The sequence below is a fragment of the Arachis ipaensis genome, chromosome B2 (assembly GCF_059453495.1).
Source record: "Arachis ipaensis isolate K30076 ecotype BB chromosome B2, ASM5945349v1, whole genome shotgun sequence".
NCBI classification, from domain to species: Eukaryota; Viridiplantae; Streptophyta; class Magnoliopsida; order Fabales; family Fabaceae; genus Arachis; species Arachis ipaensis.
Window position 1 is genome coordinate 36,787,611 of NC_142437.1, and position 22,099 is coordinate 36,809,709.

The window sequence follows — 22,099 nt, forward strand, 5'->3', positions numbered from 1 at the left end:
AAAGAAGAGGGTGATTCCTAAAGTCCCCTTTAAGCTAAAAAAGAATGAGTACCCGGAGATCCTAAGAGAAATACAAAGGAGAGGTTGGGAAGTCCTAACCAATCCTATCTCGGAAGTTGGAATCTTGATGGTGCAAGAGTTCTATGCTAATGCATGGGTCACTAAAAACCATGACACTAGTATGAACCTTCATCCCAAAAATTGGAGCACCATGGTCCGAGGGCAACCCTTGGATTTCAGCTCGGAGAGTGTAAGGTTAGTGCTCCATTTGCCAGTGATGCAAGGAGACTTACATCCTTACACTAGAGAGTCAATTTTGATCAGAGGCTGGACCAAGTCCTTTCAGATATTTGTGTGGAAGGAGCTCAGTGGAAGAGGGATACTCAAGGCAAGCTTATCTAACTGAAAAGGCTTGACCTCAAGCCTGTAGCTAGAGGATGGTTGGAATTTATCCAACGCTCTATTATCCCTACTAGCAATCGATCAGAAGTAACTATTGACAGGGCCATCATGATTCATTGCATCATGATTGGGAGTGAGGTGGAGGTGCATGAGGTAATACCTCAAGAGTTGCACAAGAAGGCTGAAAAGTCTTCCACCTTAGCAAGGTTGGCATTCCCTCACCTTATCTGTCATCTATGCAATTCAGCTGGAATTGTCATAGAAGGAGTCATTCCCATTAAGGAAGACAAGCCCATGACTAAAAGAAGGATGGAGAAAACTAGAGAGCCAGCACATGGAACACAACAAGAGCATGTGGAGCTACCTCAACAAGAAATCCCTAAGATGCCTCAAGGGATGCATTTTCCTCCCCAAGGCTATTGGGACTAACTGCACACTTCTCTAGGAGAATTGAGCTCTAGCATGGATCAACTAAGGATGGGACATCAAGAACATTCCACCGTCCTCCATGACATAAGAGAAGATCAAAGGGCCATGAGGGAAGATCAAAGAGTTATGAGGAAAGAACAACAGAGGCAGGGGCATGACATAGAAGAAATCAAGAACTCCATTGGATCTTCCAAAAGGAGTAGTTGCCGCCATCACTAAGGTGGATTCGTTCCCTTAATTCCCTCTACTTATGTCATTTATCTGTTTTCATTGTATTTTATCTTATTATCTGTTTTTAGTACATGATCATCTTTATGTCTTAAAGCTATTGAATATTCCATGCATTTCTCACCTTGCTTAAAAGAAAAAATTTTAATAGAAAAAGAAAAGTAAGATGCATGAATTTCGAGTTATATATTAAGAATAGTTCAATTATTTGATGTAGTGGCATTGCTTTTGTTTTCTGAATGTATGAATGAACAGTGCATATTTGATGTTGGAGTTAAAGAATGTTGGTTCTTGAAAGAATGATGATGAAAGTGAAGTATTATTGGTAATATGAAAAATCTAAAAATTGATTCTTGAAGCAAGAAAAAGCAGCAAAAAGCAAATATATATATATGCAAAAAAAAAAAAAGCAGAAAAAGAAAAAGAAAGAAAAATCCAATAGTTCTTTAAATTAAAAGGCAAGAGCAAGGATCCAAGGCTTTGAGCATCAATGATTAGGAGGGCCTAAAAGAAAAAATCTTGGCCTAAAAAGTTCAAATGAACTCCTCCCCTAACTATATGCTTGTGGTGTGAAGGTGTCAAGTGAAAAGCTTGAGACTGAGCAGTTAAAGTCATGATCCAAAGCAAAAGAGTGTGCTTAAGAACTCTGGACACCACTAGCTGGGGATTCTAGCAAAGCTGAATCACAATCCGAACGGGTTCACCCAGTTAAGTGTCTATGGCATTTATGTATCCGATGGTAATACTGGAAAACAAAGTGCTTAGGGTCACGGCCAAGACTCAAAAGAAGATGTGTTCAAGAGTAAAAAAGAACTAAACTAGGAGAGTCAATAATATCATCTGGATTCTAAGTTATTAAAGATGCCAACCATTCTGAGCTTCAAAGGATAGTGAGATGCCAAAACTATTCAGAAGCAAAAAGCTACTACTCCCTCTCATCTAATTGAAACTGAGCTTTATTGAGAACTCTGAGTTTTATTATGTCCTTCTATTCTTTTTATCCTACTTTGTTTTTGGTTGCTTGGGGACAAGGAACAGTTTAAGTTTGGTGTTCTGATGAGCGGATATTTTATACGCTTTTTGGCATTATTTTCATATAGTTTTTATTATGTTTTGTTTAAGTTTTATTATGTTTTCATAGGTTTTAGTGCAAAATTCACATTTTTGGATTTTACTTTGAATTTCTGTGTTTTATGGTGATTTCAGGTATTTTCTAGCTGAAATTGAGGAGATTGAGCAAAAGTCTGATTCAGAGACAGAGAAAGCACTGCAGATACTGTCAGGATCTAACCTCCATGCACTCGAAAGAGCTTTTCTAGAGCTACAGAAGTCCAAATGGCGCGCTCTTAATGGCTATGGAAGGCTAACATCCAGGGCTTTCCAGAAATATATAATAGTTTATACTTTGCTTCGGAAATGAAGGCCCAAAACTGGCATTCAACGTCAGCCACCTGCCCCATTCCTGGCGTTTAACGCCCACAGAGGAGTAGTGACGTGTGGAAAATGATCCAACACAAAACTCACCGGCAAGTGTACCAGGTCGCATCAAGTAATAATAACTCACATGAGTGAGGTCGATCCCACAGGGATTGAAGGATTGAGCAATTTTAGTTTAGTGGTTGATTTAGTCAAGCGAATCAAATATTGGGTTGAGTGGTTTGTAATTGGCAGAAGCTAAATTGCATGAAATGTAAAGGGAGAGGGAAGAATTGCAGTAAATTAAAGAGCAAAGGAAGTAAAGAAGCTGAATCTTAAATTGCAAGTAATATAAATTGCAGAAACTTAGATTGCAAGAAATGTAAATGACTGAAGCTTAAAGTGCAAGAAATGTAAATGGCTTGAATAATAAAAGGATTTTGGGACTGGGAATGCAGAATTTAAATAATCACAAGTAAGTTGCAACCAGCAGAAGAGTAGAAGATAAATTGAATTGAAGTAGATCTCAAACAGAAAAGTAAATTAGCTTGAAGAAGCATTCAGCAGATGAACTAGAATGAAAATGCAGATCTCAGGAATCAAGAGACTAGAAATCCAAGTCTAGATCTCACCACCTTCCTTGATCCAATCTAGAAGGCAATTTAAAGAGAATTGAAGATGAAAATCAGTAAAAGAACTCAAATTCTTGAATTATGCAGCAGATTAAACAGAGAGATCTTAAGAGGAGAGTGAGACAGAAATTCCTCAATTCTTCACACTTAAGACTCAAACAAAGCTTTGCAGAGAAGGAAAAAAATTCCCAAAGGAAGAGAACTCAATTCTCCTTCCAATTCAAGCAGAGGTTTCCCAAAGAGCAAGCAGAATTCAAAACAGAAAGCAAATTACAAAAAAATCCAAAAGTCAAAGCAAAGGTCCTTTCTACATCTAACTAACATCTATTTATACACTTCCTAATGTGGATCTAAGAATTTGGGTGGGCTCTCATAATTGGTGAAGAAATGAATTAATTTGGATTTTTGATGAATTTTTGGCCCATGGTGCACCTCCCAGGGGAAAGTTCGGCTCTTGGCAAGAGCTTTGGCCAAGAGCTTTGGTTCCCTTCCTTGCCAAAGTGTTACGCGCCTTTTCTTTGTGACAAGAGAACAAAGCTCTTTGCAAGAGCTTAAAAGCTCTTGGCAAGAGCTTTACTTGTCCTTGAGGTACCTGGTTCAAGCCTTGGGTGAAGCACTTGGTGGCTATTTTCCTTGGCACAAGAGTAGCGCACAAGGCCTTGCTTCCTTGATGCTCCCTGTTCGAACCTTGCTGAATGAAAATAAGCCAATTTTGGCTTGTTTTTCCTTGTGGAATAGCACTGACCCCCTCCCCTTGGTCATGGATTCAAGTCTTGGTGAGTGCATAGTTGAGCTTTTTCTCCTTGATTTTTCCCTTGGAATGTCCGAAAAAGCTCTTGGGCAAAGCTCTTGGCAATAGCTTTGAATGTGAGCTTGCCTTGCTTCCTTCTTCCATGTGTTTTTAATAAAGCTCTTGGCAAGAGCTTGGCTTTTGATTATTTGAAGGAAAGCTCTCCACAAGAGCTTTAAGCTCTTGGCAAGAGCTTTATGCCCTTGTTCATTGAATGCATCCACGCTTTTCCTTCCTTGGGCCACGCTTCTTTTCCTTGTGCACGCTTTCTTTATTTCCTTAGATCATGCTCCTTAGGCTACGCTTTCCTTATTTTTTCTTTTCTTCACCTACAAGTAATCAAAACAACCAATCAAAGTATCACCAAATTCACAAAGCTTAAAATTCATTTAAAACCAATTAATTTTAGCTTAAACTTCATGATTTTGTGTCAATTAAAGGGTGGTTGATTGATTCAAAGAAACTATGCAATTCCACTCCAAATTGCTAACTTACAATGCAAGAAAGTACATAAAACTAATGAAACAAGTGAAAAATGCTTGAAAAAATGGTATAAGAAGACTTGTCATCAAGTAGCTGGCATCCAACGCCCAAAAGGGGGTCCCTAGCCAGTGTTTAACGCCCCTAAGGGACCCTAGCTCGTGGGAGACACTCAATTTTAGCCCAAATACTCACCAAGTGGGCCCCAGAAGTGGATTTTTGCACTATCAACTTAGTTTACCTTATTTCTGTAATCCTTGGTCATTAGATTAGTATATATAGACAAGAGTTTACCCTTGTTGAGGACTCTTGTCCACTGTAAGAACCGGGGTTTTCACGTAAAACCGTTTTGATAAAATAATAATTTTAAGTGCCCGAGATGGATTCAAAATTTAGAAGTTTTAATTTGAAAATATAAAGGTGAAATTTGGTTTCAGTGAATTTTTCTGAGTCAGAAAATGTATTTTCTACGAAAGCAAGAGAACCGGTAGCCAAACTGGTCGAACCGGTTTAAGCCTGTCCGATACTGTGTTTTGAGAAAAATAATATTTTGAAAAATTGATTTATTGTTTTGAAAGGATGAAAATAATTTAGAATTGAAAACCGGGCACTAATCTTAAATGTTTTGGCCTAAAGTGGGGCCAAACAGGCTAAAAATAATAACAGATTGGACCGGGTCCAAACCGGGTCCAAGGTCCAACATATATAAGCTCATTTAATGAGCTTTGAGCTCATTTTTTAGAAAAGAAAGAGAGAGGGGCGGTGAGAAGAGAGAAGGGAGAAGGAAGGGGGTGACACTATTCACCTCCACCTTCCGGGAGTCATAACTTTTGATCCGGAGCTCCGATTGACGAGCCGTTTGCAGTCACGTTAAGCTCTCGACGAGCTCTTCCTTTTTATCTAAAGAAACTGGTAAGAAATTGCTGTTCACTCTCTAGTTTCGTGCCCTAAGTTTCTGCATGTTTTTGGATTTGGTTTCTTAGCAAGTTTTGTCATTTTGCTTGTTTAAGCGATCTCTAATAGCGGATAATTGTTGAATTTTACCTCTAATCTCGTTGGGTAAGGTAAGGTTTCACTAAACCCTTGTGTTTAGTTGTTTTGTCTATTTTAGGTTTTGATTTTGGTGATATATGTGTTGTTAGTTTGAGCTTTGGTGTTTGTTGGAGTTGGTTGAGGCTTTGGATCAAGTTTGGTGGCTTCGTTTTGGTGTTTGGAGCGTTTGGGAATCGGTCAAGGTATGGTTTCGGTTTTCTTTATGTAATATGTAATGTTTATGGACACTTAGGCTAGTTGACCCTAAGATAGGATTTGAACTATTGATGTTGTTGATTGATTGAGATAATTGTGTTGTTATGTATATGTGTAGTGGCTTGTGAAATGTTGATAGGATTGTTAGATGATGTGGATTAAGTTGAAGATATGTGAATGATGATAGAATGATTGTGAATGGTGAAAATTATTGGTAGAGTATGTAATAGTTGTATATGATATGGATTGGTATATTTAATTGGTGGTAAAGTTGAGGTTCTTGTTGGTGAGTAGGACTTGGTGTGTGGTAATAATATATATATATATATATATATATATATATATATATATATATATATATATATATATATATATATATATTATTACCACACACCAAGTCCTACTCACCAACAAGAACCTCAACTTTATATATATATATATTATGATGCTTGAATATTTGTTTGGGAAATTGAGATAGGAAATGTGATTGTGAATATAATTATTGAGTTGAGATTTGGTTAAATGTGGAAGAATTGGTGGGTTGTTGAGTGAGTGATGGTTTGGAAATGTTATTGATGAATGAGGAGAATTAGGTTTGTATGTGATGATTTTTGGTTTGTTGGAGAATAATGATTTTGATAGTGTGGAATAGTAAAAATGGAAGATTATGGATGGTTGAGATTGAGGAATGAGTGGTATGGACTTTTATATTGTTTTGGTATTGTTAGGGTAGTGATTAGATTGGTTTTGGTTTGAAAGTTGGTTAAATTGAGGTTATGAGGTTTTTAGGTAAAAATGGATTTTTGGTGAACTTTGATAGATCATAACTTGAGCCCCGATTTTCGAAATTTGTTGAGATTTGAGTTAAATTAAAGTTCATTGAAAATCTTCAAATTGATATAAAGTTTGTAAAATTTGGATTTTTGTAGAGGAAGTTATGATTATTCAAAGTTTGGTGTCAAAATCTGAAATTCTACAGAGTTGCAGAATTTTGTGATTTCTGCAGGCGTTTTCTTTAGGTGAATGGATCCACATGCAGAGGTATCCAATGACATCTTAGATAACTCAGACAGACCATCATAGAATATATCCAGGATGGTCCATTCTAAAAGCATGTCAGAAGGACACTTTTTGGTCAACTGTTTGTATCTTTCCCAAGCTTCATAGAGGGATTCACTTTCTTTTTGTTTGAAGGTTTGAACATCCACTCTAAGCTTGCTCAGCTTTTGAGGAGGAAAGAACTTGGCTAAGAAAACCGTGACCAGCTTATCCCAAGAGTTCAGGCTGTCTTTAGGTTGAGAGTCCAACCATATTCTAGCTTTGTCTCTTACAGCAAATGGGAAAAGCATGAGCCTGTAGACTTCAGGATCTACTCCATTAGTCTTAACAGTATCACAGATCTGCAAGAATTCAGTTAAGAACTGAAAGGGATCTTCAGATGGAAGTCCATGAAACTTGCAGTTCTGCTGCATCAGAGAAACTAATTGAGCTTTCAGCTCAAAATTGTTTGCTCCAATGGCAGGAATGGAGATGCTTCTTCCATGTAAATTGGAATTAGGTGCAATAAAGTCACCAAGCATTCTCCTTGCATTATTATTATTTTCGGCTGCCATCTCCTCTTCCTGTTCAAAAATTTCTAAAAGGTTCTCTCTGGATTGTTGTAATTTAGCTTCTCTTAATTTCCTCTTTAGAGTCCTTTCAGGTTCTGGATCTGCTTCAACAAAAATATTCTTATCCTTGCTCCTGCTCATATGAAAAAGAGAGAACAGAAAAATAATAATAATAGGGGTCCTTTTTACCACAGTATAGAGGTCCCAGTGTGAGTTAGAAGAAAAGAAGAATAAGAATTTCGAACACAAATGGAAGAGGGGGTTCGAATTTGGGTGAGATGAAGTGTTAGTAGATGAATAAATAAATAGAGGAAGATGAGAGAGAAGGGAAATTTTCGAAAATAATTTTTGAAAAAGAGTTAGTGATTTTCGAAAATAGTTTTTGAAAAATGTTAGTAATTTTTTTTTCGAAAATTTTTAAAATAAAAAAAAATAATTAGTTAATTAAAAAGAAATTTTTGAAGAAGGGGAAAGATATTTTCGAAAATTAGAGAGAGAGAGAGAGTTAGTTAGGTAGTTTTGAAAAAGATAAGAAACAAACAAAAAGTTAGTTAGTTAGTTGAAACAAATTTTGAAAAGATAAGAAGTTAGGAAGTTAGAAAAAAAATTTTGAAATCAAATTTTTGAAAAAGATAAATAAGAAGATATTTTGAAAAGATATGATTGAAATTAGTTTTGAAAAAGATTTGATTTTTAAAATCACAATTAATGACTTGATTCACAAGAAATCACAAGATATGATTCTAGAACTTAAAGTTTGAATCTTTCTTAACAAGTAAGTAACAAACTTGAAATTTTTGAATCAAAACATTAATTGATGATGTTATTTTCGAAAATTTGATATAAAAATAAGAAAAAAATTTTTGAAAAAAATTTTTGGAATTTTTGAAAATAATTAGGAAATTTGAAAAAGATTTGATTTTTGAAAAAGATTTTGAAAAAGGTGAGATTTTTAAATTTAAAATTTTGACTTGACTCATGAAAACAACTAGATTTTAAAATTTTTTGAAAAAGTCAAATCTCATTTTCGAATTTATGAGAGAGAAAAAGGGAAAGATATTTTTTTTTATTTTTCAATTTTTATGATGAGAGAGAAAAACAAGAAAAATGATGCAATGCATGAAAGTTGTGAATCAAAACAATGAATGCATGCAAGAATGCTATGAATGTCAAGATGAACACCAAGAACACTATGAAGATCATGATGAACATCAAGAACACGTTTTTTGAAAAATTTTTAATGCAAAGAAAACATGCAAGACACCAAATTTAGAATTCTTTAATGCTTAGACACTAAGAATTCAAGAATGCATATGAAAAACAAGATAAGACACAAAATATGCAAATGCAAAGATCTAACAAGAAGACTTACCAAGAACAACTTGAAGATCTTGAAGAACACTATGAATGCATGAAAATTTTCGAAAAATGCAAGATGCACATGCAATTGACACCAAACTTATAACATAACTCAAGACTCAAACAAGAAACAGAAAAATATTTTTTATTTTTATGATTTTCTAATTTTTTTTTGGATTTTTTTCGAAAATTATTTGAAAAACAAAAATAAAGATTTCAAAATTTTTAATATGAATTCCAGGAATCTTGCCATGTAAGGCTAAAGTTTCAGTCCAGGAATTAGACATGGCTCACTAGCCAGCCAAGCTTTCAATGAAAGCTCCGGTCCAAAACACTAGACATGGCCAATGGCCAGCCAAGCTTCAGCATGTAAATCAGGAACAACAATAGATGGATTAACAACAACTAACTTGCTCTTGATAACAAATTGCAAGCCTCAGTCCAAATGAATTTAGACATGGCTTTACAGCCAGCCAGGCTTCACATGCTTCGTGAAACACTAGAATTCATTCTTAAAAATTCTGAATAAAAATATATTTTTGAAAACATTTTTTTTTCCGAAAACAGGTGAGAAAATTTTGAAATATTTTTGAAAAATTTTTTTTGAAAATAAAACAAAAAGAAAATTACCTAATCTGAGCAACAAGATGAACCGTCAGTTGTCCAAACTCGAACAATCCCCGGCAACGGCGCCAAAAACTTGGTGCGCAGAAATTGTGACTACACTTTGATTATGTAAAATTCATCGCTCTTTCTTTCCCTGGTAATGGCGCCAAAAACATGATGCCAATACCATGGTTCACAACTTCGCACAACTAACCAGCAAGTGCACTGGGTCGTCCAAGTAATACCTTACGTGAGTAAGGGTCGAATCCCACAGAGATTGTTGGTATGAAGCAAGCTATGGTCACCTTGTAAATCTCAGTCAGGCGGATATAAAATAATAATGGGGTTTTCGAAATTAATAATAAAATAGGGATAGAAATACTTATGTAAATCATTGGTGAGAATTTCAGATAAGCGAATAGAGATGCTTTCGTTCCTCTGAACCTCTGCTTTCCTGCTATCTTCATCCAATCAGTCTTACTCCTTTCCATGGCTGGCTTTATGTAATGCGTCCCATTGTCAATGGCTACTTTCGGTCTTCTCTCGGGAAAATGATCCAAATGTCCTGTCACGGCACGGCTAATCATCTGGAGGCATCACCCTTGTCAATGGTTACATCCTATCCTCTCAGTGAACATGGTCAACGCACTCTGTCACGGCACGGCTATTCATCTGTCGGTTCTCGATCATGCTGGAATAGGATTTACTATCCTTTTGCATCTGTCACTACGCCCAGAAATCACGAGTTTGAAGCTCGTCACAGTCATTCAATCATTGAATCCTACTTGGAATACCACAGACAAGGTTTAGACTTTCCGGATTCTCTTGAATGCCGCCATCATTCTAGCTTACACCACGAAGATTCTGATTAAGAGATCTAAGAGATACTCATTCAGTCGAAGGTAGAACGGAAGTGGTTGTCAGGCACGCATTCATAGGGAATGATGATGATTGTCACATTCATCACATTCAGGTTGAAGAGCAAATGAATATCTTAGAAGCGAAATAAGATGAATTGAATAGAAAACAGTAGTACTTTGCATTAATCTTTGAAGAACAGCAGAGCTCCACACCTTAATCTATGGAGTGCAGAAACTCTACCATTGAAAATACATAAGTGATAATGGAGTTCATTGGTCTCGACCCCAGAGGGGAACCGGAGTAACCAAGACTGTGAATACAATGATAAAAAGTTCTATTTATAATAAACTAGTCACTAGGGTTTACAGAAGTAAGTAATTGATGCATAAATCCACTTCCGGGGCCCACTTGGTGTGTGCTTGGGCTGAGCTTGAGTGTTACACGTGTAGAGGTCATTCCTGGAGTTGAACGCCAGTTTGGGCGTTGAACTCCACTTTGCAGCTTGTTTCTGGCGCTGGACGCCAGAATTGGGCAGAGAGCTGGCGTTGAACGCCAGTTTGCGTCATCTAAACTTGGGCAAAGTATAGTCTATTATACATTTCTGGAAAGCCCTGGATGTCTACTTTCCAACGCAATTAGAAGCGCGCCATTTCGAGTTTTGTAGCTCCAGAAAATCCACTTTGAGTGCAGGGAGGTCAGAATCCAACAGCATCAGCAGTCCTTCTTCAACCTCTGAATCTGATTTTTGCTGAAGTCCCTCAATTTCAGCCAGAAAATACCTGAAATCACAGAAAAACACACAAACTCATAGTAAAGTCCAGAAATGTGAATTTAACATAAAAACTAATGAAAACATCCCTAAAAGTAACTAGATTCTACTAAAAACAAACTAAAAACAATGCCAAAAAGCGTATAAATTATTCGCTCATCAGTGACAGAGCGGAGTATGATTCCTCCTTGGTTTATTTATGTTTTTCTTTGTTATAGTTGCTCTCACATCTTTTGTATATTTATCTTTATGGCCTTAGAGGCTTATTTGAGAAAATAGTTGCATAAGCTGTTTTTAACTCCAAAATCTATATGTCTGTATATAATAGTCGGCTTAAACTCCGCAAGTCGCGACTAGTCCCCTATGATTATTACACTATTATATCTATATATATTCCATTCCTTTGCATCTATATCTTGTATCTTATGCATTAGCTTCGTGTGAATATTTCGCGCTTTTGTAATCCTGTTTTTGAGCTCAATCCTTCATCAGGCTTCTAGAATATATTATTTCCTTCTATATAAATATGTATAAGCCTTAGAATTGTCGTAACCTTTGATTAACCTTTGCCTTACGGCTAGAGGTAAGGCTTAGGGTAATTGGGGTGTTACACCCACTTTTACGTTTCCATTGTATTTTTCTATCAGCATAAATAACTAACTTCCTAAGTTAGGGTTAGGAGCTCTGTTGAGTTTCATGGATTAATAATATTACTGTTCTATTTCACTACAATTCTGATTCTATTCTCTTATGCATTCTTATTCTTCATCTCATGAATTGACGGTGACTTATGACAATCACCCTTGTTCTACATGGGTTCTGTGCGAGTCCTGACCCGGATAGCGTTGAACCAAAGCTAGAGATTGCATTGCGGATTCCAATAGAGCATCTGAGCAACTTTGGATAACATGACATGAAATCCCGTTGACTATGGGTGCGTGAGGTCTCTGTGGTGCAAGGCTAGAGTTAGAGAAGCAGCACTTTCTGATCTGAAAGATCTGCCTTGTCTGTAGAACCTTGAGTAGGATCGTGAAGGGGAGTGGACTGTTTAGAGCTTCCTTTTCTGTTACAGTGAGAAACCTAGCAGTGGCTTGACGAGAGGACATGAGTCACTTGCAACATGGTGGATTGCTGCAGTGGAAGAGGTTAACTTGATTAGAGGACATGAGTTAATCACTTACGGCTGGCATTGAATGAATCAGAAGGCTATTGAAGTAGACAGTGAGAAAGATTAATCCGGAAGGAAAAAGCATCTCTATAGCCTTAACTAATTATCCATTACTGTTTTCACAATCAATCTGGTATTTCTAACTTTATTTATCCGTTTTTATGCGTTCTCCGTGACAAAATATATTTTCTATCCGCCTAACTAAGATCTGTAAGGTAACCACTGCTTGCTCAAACCAACAATCTCTGTGGGATCGACCCTCACTCACCTAAGGTATTACTTGGACGACCCGGTATACTTGCCGATCTATCTGTGCGAATTTTGCGGAACCAGTTTCGTGCACCAACTGCACACAATCAATCACCATTATATTACAAATAGAGGTTAATTGAACAGATACGCAAGTTGACAAAGTTCACATATCATACTCTCCATTAGGGAGTCTAGTTGCCTCCTTTTAAAATTTGGGCACTTTCGGTGGATGGATTCAAGCACGTAGACTACTATACTCCTACAATCGAGTGCATAAGCCCGTCAGTGCTAGTTCCACAAAAAGGGTCCCATAATCTACAAACAAATACCCATTACATGGTCCATGCAAAAAAAGTGTTCACAATGCATAAAACGACAGAAATTATGGTGCTTTTAACAAATTTTTGTCCGCTATTCGAATGCACCTGAAGTAAGGATGATCTTCTAGTCCCTACAGTGGTTGGTATGCCCCTAACTGATATTGGCTAAGGTTCAATGCTAGTGACACCTTAAACACCCAAATTGAATCTTTAGGTAAAATATCGACATTAATGATAAAGCTAGAGAATTGGAACAAAGAGTTTTGGACAATGATTACCATCAAGTACGGGCTGAGGCAAACACATTCTTCTAATTGAGCGTTTGAGCCTTTGACATTAAGAACCTCGGTGACAAAATGCATAAGCTGACATAGCAGTAGAAACTATTACAGTGGGATGCAATGCAATGACGAGACAAAATAAATTCTTTTTATTAATACAAACATGGTTGCTTATCCAAAGTCTAGGTTTTGCACTTGTGGTATCCGCCTGAGTCAAGTAGTGGTCAAATCCAATCGCAATCACCCTAACATAGGCAAACAAAGACTCTTTAGGCAACGTGACTGATGAGCGGATAATTTATACGCTTTTTGGCATTGTTTTTAGTATGTTTTTAGTATATTTTAGTTAGTTTTTATTATGTTTTTATTAGTTTTTATTTAAAAATTAAATTTTTGGACTTTACTATGAGTTTGTATATTTTTCTGTGATTTCAGGTATTTTCTGGCTAAAATTGAGGGACCTGAGCAAAAATCTGATTCAGAGGCTGAAAAAGGACTGCAGATGCTGTTGGATTCTGACCTTCCTGCACTCGAAGTGGATTTTCTGGAGCTACAGAAGCCCAATTGGCACGCTCTCAATTGCGTTGGAAAGTAGACATCCTGGACTTTCTAGCAATATCTAATAGTCCATACTTTGCCCAAGATTTGATGGCCCAAACAGGCGTTCCAAGTCAGCTCAAGAATTCTGGCGTTTAACTCCAAAACTGGCACAAAAGCTGGCGTTTAACTCCAAGAAAAATCTCTACACATGGAAGCTTCTATTCTCAGCCCAAGCACACACCAAGTGGGCCCGGAAAAATATTTCTACATTAATTACTTATTTCTGTAGACCCTAGGCTACTAGTTCTCTATAAATAGGACCTTTTGCTATTGTATTTTCATCTTTGGACGTTTAGTCCCTAGGCCTTGGAGGCTGGCCATTCGGCCATGCTTACACCATTATCACTTATGTATTTTCAACAGTGGAGTTTCTACACACCATAGATTAAGGTGTGGAGCTCTGCTGTTCTTCATGAATTAATACAAAGTACTATTATTTTTTTATTCAACTCAAGTCTATTTCTTCTCCAAGATATTCATTCGCACCCAAGAATATGATGAATGTGATGATTATGTGACACTCATCACCATTCTCACTTATGAATGCGTGACTGACAACCACTTCCGTTCTACATGCAAACAAGCTTAAATGTGTATCTCTTGGATTTCTAATCTAAGATTGGAACCTTCGTGGTATAGGCTAGAATTATTGGCGGCCATTCCTGAGGATCTGGGAAGGGATGACTGTGACGAGCTTCAAACTCACGATTGTTGGGTGTGTGACAGATGCAAAAGGATCCAACATGATCGAGAACCGACAGATGATTAGCCATGCGGTGACAGCGCATTTGAAATGTTTTCACTGAGAGGACGGGAAGTAGCCATTGACAACGGTGATGCCCAACATAAAGCTTGCCATGAAAAGGAGTATGAATGATTGGAAGAAGGCAATAGGAAAGCAGAGGTTCTGGAGGAACAAAGCATCTTCATACGCTTATCTGAAATTCCAACCAAAGAATTACATAAGTATCTCTATCTTTATTCTATGTTTTATTTAATTATCAATTCTCCATCACCATCTGAATTTGCCTGACTGAGATTTACAAGGTGACCATAGCTTGCTTCAAGCCGACAGTCTCCGTGGGATCGACCCTTACTCATGTAAGGTTTATTACTTGGACGACCCAGTGTACTTGCTGGTTAGTTGTGCGGAATTGTGACAAAGTGTGATTCACGTTTAAGAGCTCCAAGTCCTTTGGCGCCATTGTTGATGATCACAATTTCGTGCACCAAGTTTTTGGCGCCGTTACCGGGGATTGTTCGAGTTTGGACAACTGACGATTCATCTTGTTGCTTAGATTAGGTATTTTTTTCTTTTTATTTTTCAGAATTTTTAAGAATGAATTCTAGAGTTTCAAGGTGATGTTCTTACCATCACAAAAGCTGATTGATTCTCATCAATTTAGCTGCTGAATGTAATGTCCTGCTGAAGCTTGGCCAACCATGTCTAATCTTTTTAGACTGAAGCTTTAGACTAACATTGCATGATTCCTGGAATTCTTATTAAAAGTTTTGAATCCCTTTATTTTCTTTTCCATATAAGTTTCGAAAATCACAAAATTTTTTTTATAAAATCATAAAAATAAAAAATATTTTATGTTTCTTGTTTGAGTCTAGTATCAATTTTTAAGTTTGGTGTCAATTGCATTCTTCTTGCATTTTTCGAAAACATGCAATATGTTCTTCATTGATCTTCAAGTTGTTCTTGATGATTTCAGTGCTTTGATCTTTAATTTCCCTTGTTTTGTGTGCTTTGTTGTTTCTCCTATGCATTCTCAATTCGTTAGTGTCTCTTATATGAAAATTTTAAAGTTTGGTGTCTTGCTTGCATTGTTTATTTGATCTTAGTTGCAATTTTTATTGTTTCTCATCATTAAAAATCTAAAAATATTTTCAAAATTGTGTCTTTTTAAGTCAATAATACAGAGAATTGAAGATTCAGAACATTTAGCAGAGGAATCAAACAGAAAATGCTGGGCATCCAAAACACCCAGTGAAGAAGGAAAACTGGCGTTTAAACGCCAGCCAGGGTACCTGATTGGGCGTTTAACGCCCAAAAAGGTAGGATTTTGGGCGTTAAACGCCAGGATGACACTAGAGGGAAGATTTTGTTTTTAATTCAGATCTTTTTCAAATCATATCTTTTCAATCATATCTTTTCAAAATCAATTTCTTTTCAATTTTTTTATTTATTACTATTTTCGAAAATCCTTGCTACAATTAATAATTTAATTCAAAATTTTCTAGTTGTTACTTGCCTATTAAGAAAGAATCAAAAGTTTTAATCATAGCTTCTAATTTCTTGTTAGTCAAGTAATCAACTTTAATTTTAACTTTCTCTTTTTAATTTGATCTTCAATGATATCTTCTCAATCATATCTTTTCAATCACATCTTTTTTAAAATTAATTTTCAATCATATCTTTTTAATTTCTAATTTCAAAATCTTTTTCAAAAATCACTTTATTTCTTTCCCAATCTTAGTTTTCAAAAATCATCAATCAAATTTCTAAAAATTTCTTTTAATTATTTCAAAATCTTTTAATTAATTTTCAAAAATTCTTCCCCTCTTCTCACATCCTTCTATTTAAGGGACTAAGACTCCTCCTCAAGGTGCAATTCAAACTCTATCCTTCTTTATATGTTCGAATTCTCTTCTATCTACCTCCTCCTTCTATTCTTCTTTTCCTCTGACACCTCAAGGAATCTCTATACTGTGACATAGAGGATTTCCTACTTTCTTGTTCTCTTCTCTTTCATATGGGCAGGAACAAAGATAAAGGCATACTTGTTCAAGCTGATCCTGAACCTGAAAGGACCTTGAAGAGAAAACTAAGAGAAGCTAAAGCACAATTCTCTCTAGAGGGCCTAACAGAGCTTTTCAAAGAAGAAGAAACCATGACAGCCGAAAACAACAATGCCAACAATGCAAGGAAGGTGCTTGGTAACTTTACTGCACCTACTCCCGACTTCTATGGGAGAAGCATCTCAATCCCTACCATTGGAGCAAACAACTTTGAGCTTAAGCCTCAATTAGTTTCTCTAATGCAACAGAATTGTAAGTTTCATGGACTTCCATTGGAAGATCCTCATCAGTTCTTAGCTGAATTCTTGCAAATCTGTGACACTGTCAAGACCAATGGGGTTAACCCTGAAGTCTACAGACTTATGCTTTTCCCTTTTGCTGTAAGAGACAGAGCTAGGACATGGTTGGACTCACAACCTAAAGAAAGCCGGAACTCTTGGGAAAAGCTAGTTAATGCCTTCTTGGCAAAGTTCTTTTCACCTCAAAAATTGAGCAAGCTTAGAGTGGAAGTCCAAACCTTAAGACAGAAGGAAGGTGAATCCCTCTATGAAGCTTGGGAAAGATACAAGCAATTGATCAGAAGGTGCCCTTCTGACATGCTTTCAGAATGGAGCATCATAGGTATTTTCTATGATGGTCTGTCTGAACTATCCAAGATGTCATTGGATAACTCTACTGGAGGATCTCTTCATCTGAAGAAGACGCCTACAGAAGCTCAGGAACTCATTGAAATGGTTGCAAATAACCAATTCATGTACACTTCTGAAAGGAATCCTGTGAATAATGGGACAACTCAGAAGAAGGGAGTTCTTGAGATTGATACTCTGAAAGCCATATTCGCTCAGAATAAAATATTGACCCAACAAGTCAATATGATTTCTCAGAGTCTGTCTAAAATGCAAGCAGCAACAGGCAATACTAAGGAAGCTTCCCCTGAAGAAGAAGCTTATGATCCTGAGAACCCAGCAATGGAAGAGGTGAAGTACATGGGAGAACCCTATGGAAACACCTATAATTCTTCATGGAAAAATCATCCAAATATCTCATGGAAGGATCAACAGAGACCTCAACAAGGTTTCAACAACAATAATGGTGGAAGAAACAGGTTTAGCAATAGCAAGCCTTTTCCATCATCTTCTCAGCAACAGACAGAGAATTCTAAGCATAGCCACTCTAACTTAGCAACCATTGTCTCTGATCAAACCAAAACCACTCAAAGTTTCATGACTGAAACAAGGTCCTCCATTAGAAATTTGGAGGCACAAGTGGGTCAGCTGAGTAAGAAAATTACAGAACTCCCTTCTAGTACTCTCCCAAGCAATACAGAAGAGAATCCAAAGAGAGAGTGCAAGGCCATAAACACGTCTCACATGGTCAAACCTGGAGAGGAGGAAGAGGCAGTGATTTCCACTGAGAAAGACCTCAATGGACGTCCACTGACCTCCATGGAGTTCCCTAATGAGGAACCATGGGAATCTGAGGCTCACATTGAGACCATAGAAATTCCATTGAATCTACTTCTACCATTCATGAGCTCTGATGAGTATTCTTCCTCTGAAGAGGATGAAGATGTTACTGAAGAACAAGCTGCTAAGTACCTTGGAGCAATCATGAAGCTAAATGCCAAGTTATTTGGCAATGAGACTTGGGAGGATGAACCCCCTTGCTCACCAAAGAACTGGATGACTTAACTAGGCAGAGATTACCTCTGAAGAGACAAGATCCTGAAAAGTTCTCAATACCTTGTGCCATAGGCACCATGACCTTTGAGAAGGCTTTGTGTAACCTAGGTCAAGCATAAACCTCATGCCTCTCTCTGTAATGGAGAAGCTAGGGATCATTGAGGTACAAGCTGCTAGAATCTCACTGGAGATGGCAGACAATTCAAAGAAACAGGCTTATGGACTTGTAGAGGATGTCTTGGTAAAGGTTGAAGACCACTACATCCCTGCTGATTTCATAATCCTAGACACTGGGAAGTGTATAGATGAATCCATCATCCTTGGTAGATCCTTCCTAGCCACAGCAAAAGCTGTGATTGATGTAGACAGAGGAGAATTAGTCCTTCAAGTGAATGAGGACTCCCTTGTGTTTAAAACTCAAGGATCTCCCTCTGTAACCATGGAGAGGAAGTATGAAAAGCTTCTCTCAATACAAAGTCAAACAAAATTCCCATATTCAAACTCTAATTTTGGTGTTGGGAGGCCACAACCAAACTCTAAGTTTGGTGTTGAGAGGCCATCATCATGCTCTGAGTATCTGTGAGGCTCCATGAGAGCCCACTGTCAAGCTATTGACATTAAAGAAGCGCTTGTTGGGAGGCAACCCAATCTTTAATTATCTATGTTAAATTTCTATTTTCTTTTATTATTTTATGTTTTCTATAGGTTGATGATCATGTGAAGTCACAAGAACAATTGAAAAAGCAAAAACAAAAGAAAAAAAACGGAATGAAAAACAGAACACCCTGGAGGAGAAACTTACTGGCGTTTAAACACCAGTAAGGGTAGCAGAATGGGCGTTAAACGCCTAGTCTGGCACCATTCTGGGCGTTTAACACCAGAAATGGGCACCAGACTGGCGTTTAACGCCAGGAATGGGCAAGAAGCTGGCGTTAAACGCCAGAAATGGGCAGCAGACTGGTGTTTAACGCCAGGATTGGCAGCAAGGGGCGTTTTACACGCCACATGGTGCAGGGATGAGAAATCCTTGACACCTCAGGATCTATGGACCCACAGGATCCCCACCTACCCCACCTCTCTCTCTCTTCTTCACCCATTCACCAATCACCTCAATACCTCTTCCCCAAAAAAACCTCTCACCTATCAAATCCCACCATTCTCTTCACCACTCACATCCATCCTTCATAAAACCCCACCTACCTCACCATTCAAATTCAAACAACCTAAACACTACTTCTCCCCCTTGGACGAAACACAAAGCCCCCTCCATCTCCTCTATTTCTTCTTCTTCTACTCTCTTCTTTCTTTTTTTTCTTGAGGACGAGCAACCTTCTAAGTTTGGTGTGGTAAAAGCTAAAGCTTTTTTGTTTTTTCATAACCATTAAATGGCACCAAAGGCCGGAGAAACCTCTAGAAAGAGGAAAGGGAAGGCAAAAGCTTCTAGCTCCGAGTCATGGGAGATGGAGAGATTCCTCTCAAGGGTGCATCAAGACCACTTCTATGAAGTTGTGGCCAAGAAGAAAGTGATCCCCGAGGTCCCTTTTAAGCTCAAAAAGGGCGAATATCCGGAGATCCGACATGAGATCCGAAGAAGAGGTTGGGAAGTTCTCACCAACCCCATTCAACAAGTCAGAATCTTAATGGTTCAAGAGTTCTATACCAATGCACGGATCACCAAGAACCATGATCAAAGTGTGAACCCGGATCCTAAGAATTGGCTTACAATGGTCCTAGGGAAATACTTAGATTTTAGTCCGGAAAATGTAAGGTTGGCGTTCAACTTGCCCATGATGCAAGGAGATGCACACCTATGCACTAGAAGGGTCAACTTTGATCAAAGGTTGGACCAAGTCCTCATGGACATATGTGAAGAGGGCGCTCAATGGAAGAGAGATTCAAGAGGGAAGCCGGTTCAACTAAGAAGGCATGACCTCAAGCCCGTGGCTAGGGGATGGTTGGAGTTCATCCAACGCTCTATCATTCCCACTAGCAACCGATCTGAAGTTACTATAGACCGGGCTATCATGATTCATAGCATCATGATTAGAGAGGAAGTAGAAGTTCATGAGGTTATATCCCAAGAACTCTACAAGGTGGCGGACAAGTCCTTTACTATGGCAAGGTTAGCCTTCTCTCATCTCATTTGTCACCTCTGCAATTCAGCTGGAATTGACATAGAGGAAGACATCCTCATTGATGAGGACAAGCCCATCACTAAGAAAAGGATGGAGCAAGTGAGAGAACCTCACCAAGAGCATGAGGAAACTCCTCATCATGAAATTCCTGAGATACCTCAAGGGATACATTTTTCTCCACAAAACTATTGGGAGCAAATCAACACCTCCTTAGGAGAATTAAGTTCCAACATGGGACAACTAAGGGTGGAGCACCAAGAGCATTCTATCCTCCTCCATGAAATTAGAGAAGACCAAAGAACCATGAGAGAGGAGCAACAAAGGCAAGGGAGAGACATTGAGGAGCTCAAGCACTCCATAAGATCTTCAAGAGGAAGAACAAGCCGCCATCACTAAGGTGGACCCGTTCTTTAATTTTCTTGTTCTTTATTTTCTATTTTTCGAAAATTGTGCTTTATGTTTATTTATGTTTGTGTCTTTATTACATGATCATTAGTGTCTAAGTGTTTATGCCTCAAAGCTATGAAAATGAATCCATCACCTTTCTTAAATGAAAAATATTTTTAATTGAAAAAGAAAAAGAAGTGCATGAATTTCAAATTTTAAAACAGTTTAGTTATTTTGATGTGGTGGCAATACTATTGTTTTTCTGAATGAATGCTTGAACAGTGCATATTTTTGAATTTGTTGTTTAAAGAATGTTAAAATTGTTGGCTCTTGAAAGAATGATGGAAAAAAGAGAAATGTTATCTGATGATCTGAAAAATCATAAAATTGATTCTTGAAGCAAGAAAAAGCAGTGAAAAGCTTGTAGAAAAAAAAAGAGAAAGAGAAAGAAAAAGAAAAAGCAAGCAGAAAAAGCCAATACCCCTTTAAACCAAAAGGCAAGGGTGATAAAAAGGGATCCAAGACTTTGAGCATCAGTGGATAGGAGGGCCCACAGGAATAAAATCCTGGCCTAAGTGGCTAAACCAAGCTGTCCCTAACCATGTGCTTGTGGCGTAAAGGTGTCAAGTGAAAACTTGAGACTGAGCGGTCAAAGTCGTGGTCCAAAGCAAAAAGAGTGTGCTTAAGAGCTCTGGACACCTCTAATTGGGGACTCTAGCAAAGCTGAGTCACAATCTGTAAAGGTTCACCCAGTTATGTGTCTGTGGCATTTATGTATCCGGTGGTAATACTGGAAAACAAAATGCTTAGGGTCACGGCCAAGACTCATAAAGTAGCTGTGTTCAAGAATCAACATACTTAACTAGGAGAATCAATAACACTATCTGGATTCTGAGTTCCTATATATGCCAATCATTCTGAACTTCAAGGAATAAAGTGAGATGCCATATTGAAGGAGTTCTCCAATAAGGAGTTGATATGTTTAATCGTGATTACTAAAAATGCAGCAAAAGTAAAACATACTCAGTAGGTTCAAGCCTCATGATTGACGAATCATCATCCATGGCAACACAGTATACACAAACCTTGTCTCTGAGCTTATCTAGAGAACGCTCTGGGGCCTCGTAGAGAACCAACTCCTGTGACACAAAGGGGCGGCTTCCATTACAATGGGAGATAATTGTTTTATCTTCTCCTGTTTTGCCTGCCTTGTGATTAGTCAAGGAAACATGGGTTACATCATCACCTTCCGATCCAGATACAGGGCTGCTGTTATCGTTGGATGCAACATTCTTTTCGCTACCCCGAGTAGCCATTTTTCCCTCCACGGGAGCTTGATCACTGTCCTCAAAATGACAGTCAATATAAATATCTTGAGCCTCTTTATAACTCTTTTTGGGGTCCTCATTAATATTCTTCTGTCCATTCCCCCTCACAACCTTGTCATCTTCCTTGGCATATTCGCTCACCTTGTTCCATACAACATACCTCCTTTGCCACTTGGATCCCTTACTAACAATAGGGTCTCTTGACTTAGCATCCTCTTGCATCATCCTGGTTATCTTTTCCTTAAAGATGCGATATTCGTCCTCGACTATACGATGAATAAACTAAAACAAAAACAAATGGACACTTTAAG

General features: G+C 37.8%; 2 non-coding genes across 2 annotated transcripts; one reads left to right on the forward strand and one right to left on the reverse strand.

The window, feature by feature from the left end:
• The first annotated feature begins 6,734 nt into the window (after window positions 1-6,734).
• Window positions 6,735-6,842, forward strand: LOC148573608 (small nucleolar RNA R71). Its single transcript, XR_015906483.1, has one exon. It is a non-coding gene; the product is annotated as a small nucleolar RNA R71 (small nucleolar RNA).
• Window positions 6,843-16,750: 9,908 nt separating this feature from the next.
• On the reverse strand, window positions 16,751-16,858 carry LOC148573609 (small nucleolar RNA R71). The gene has a single exon (XR_015906000.1). It is a non-coding gene; the product is annotated as a small nucleolar RNA R71 (small nucleolar RNA).
• Between the last annotated feature and the right edge of the window lie 5,241 nt (window positions 16,859-22,099).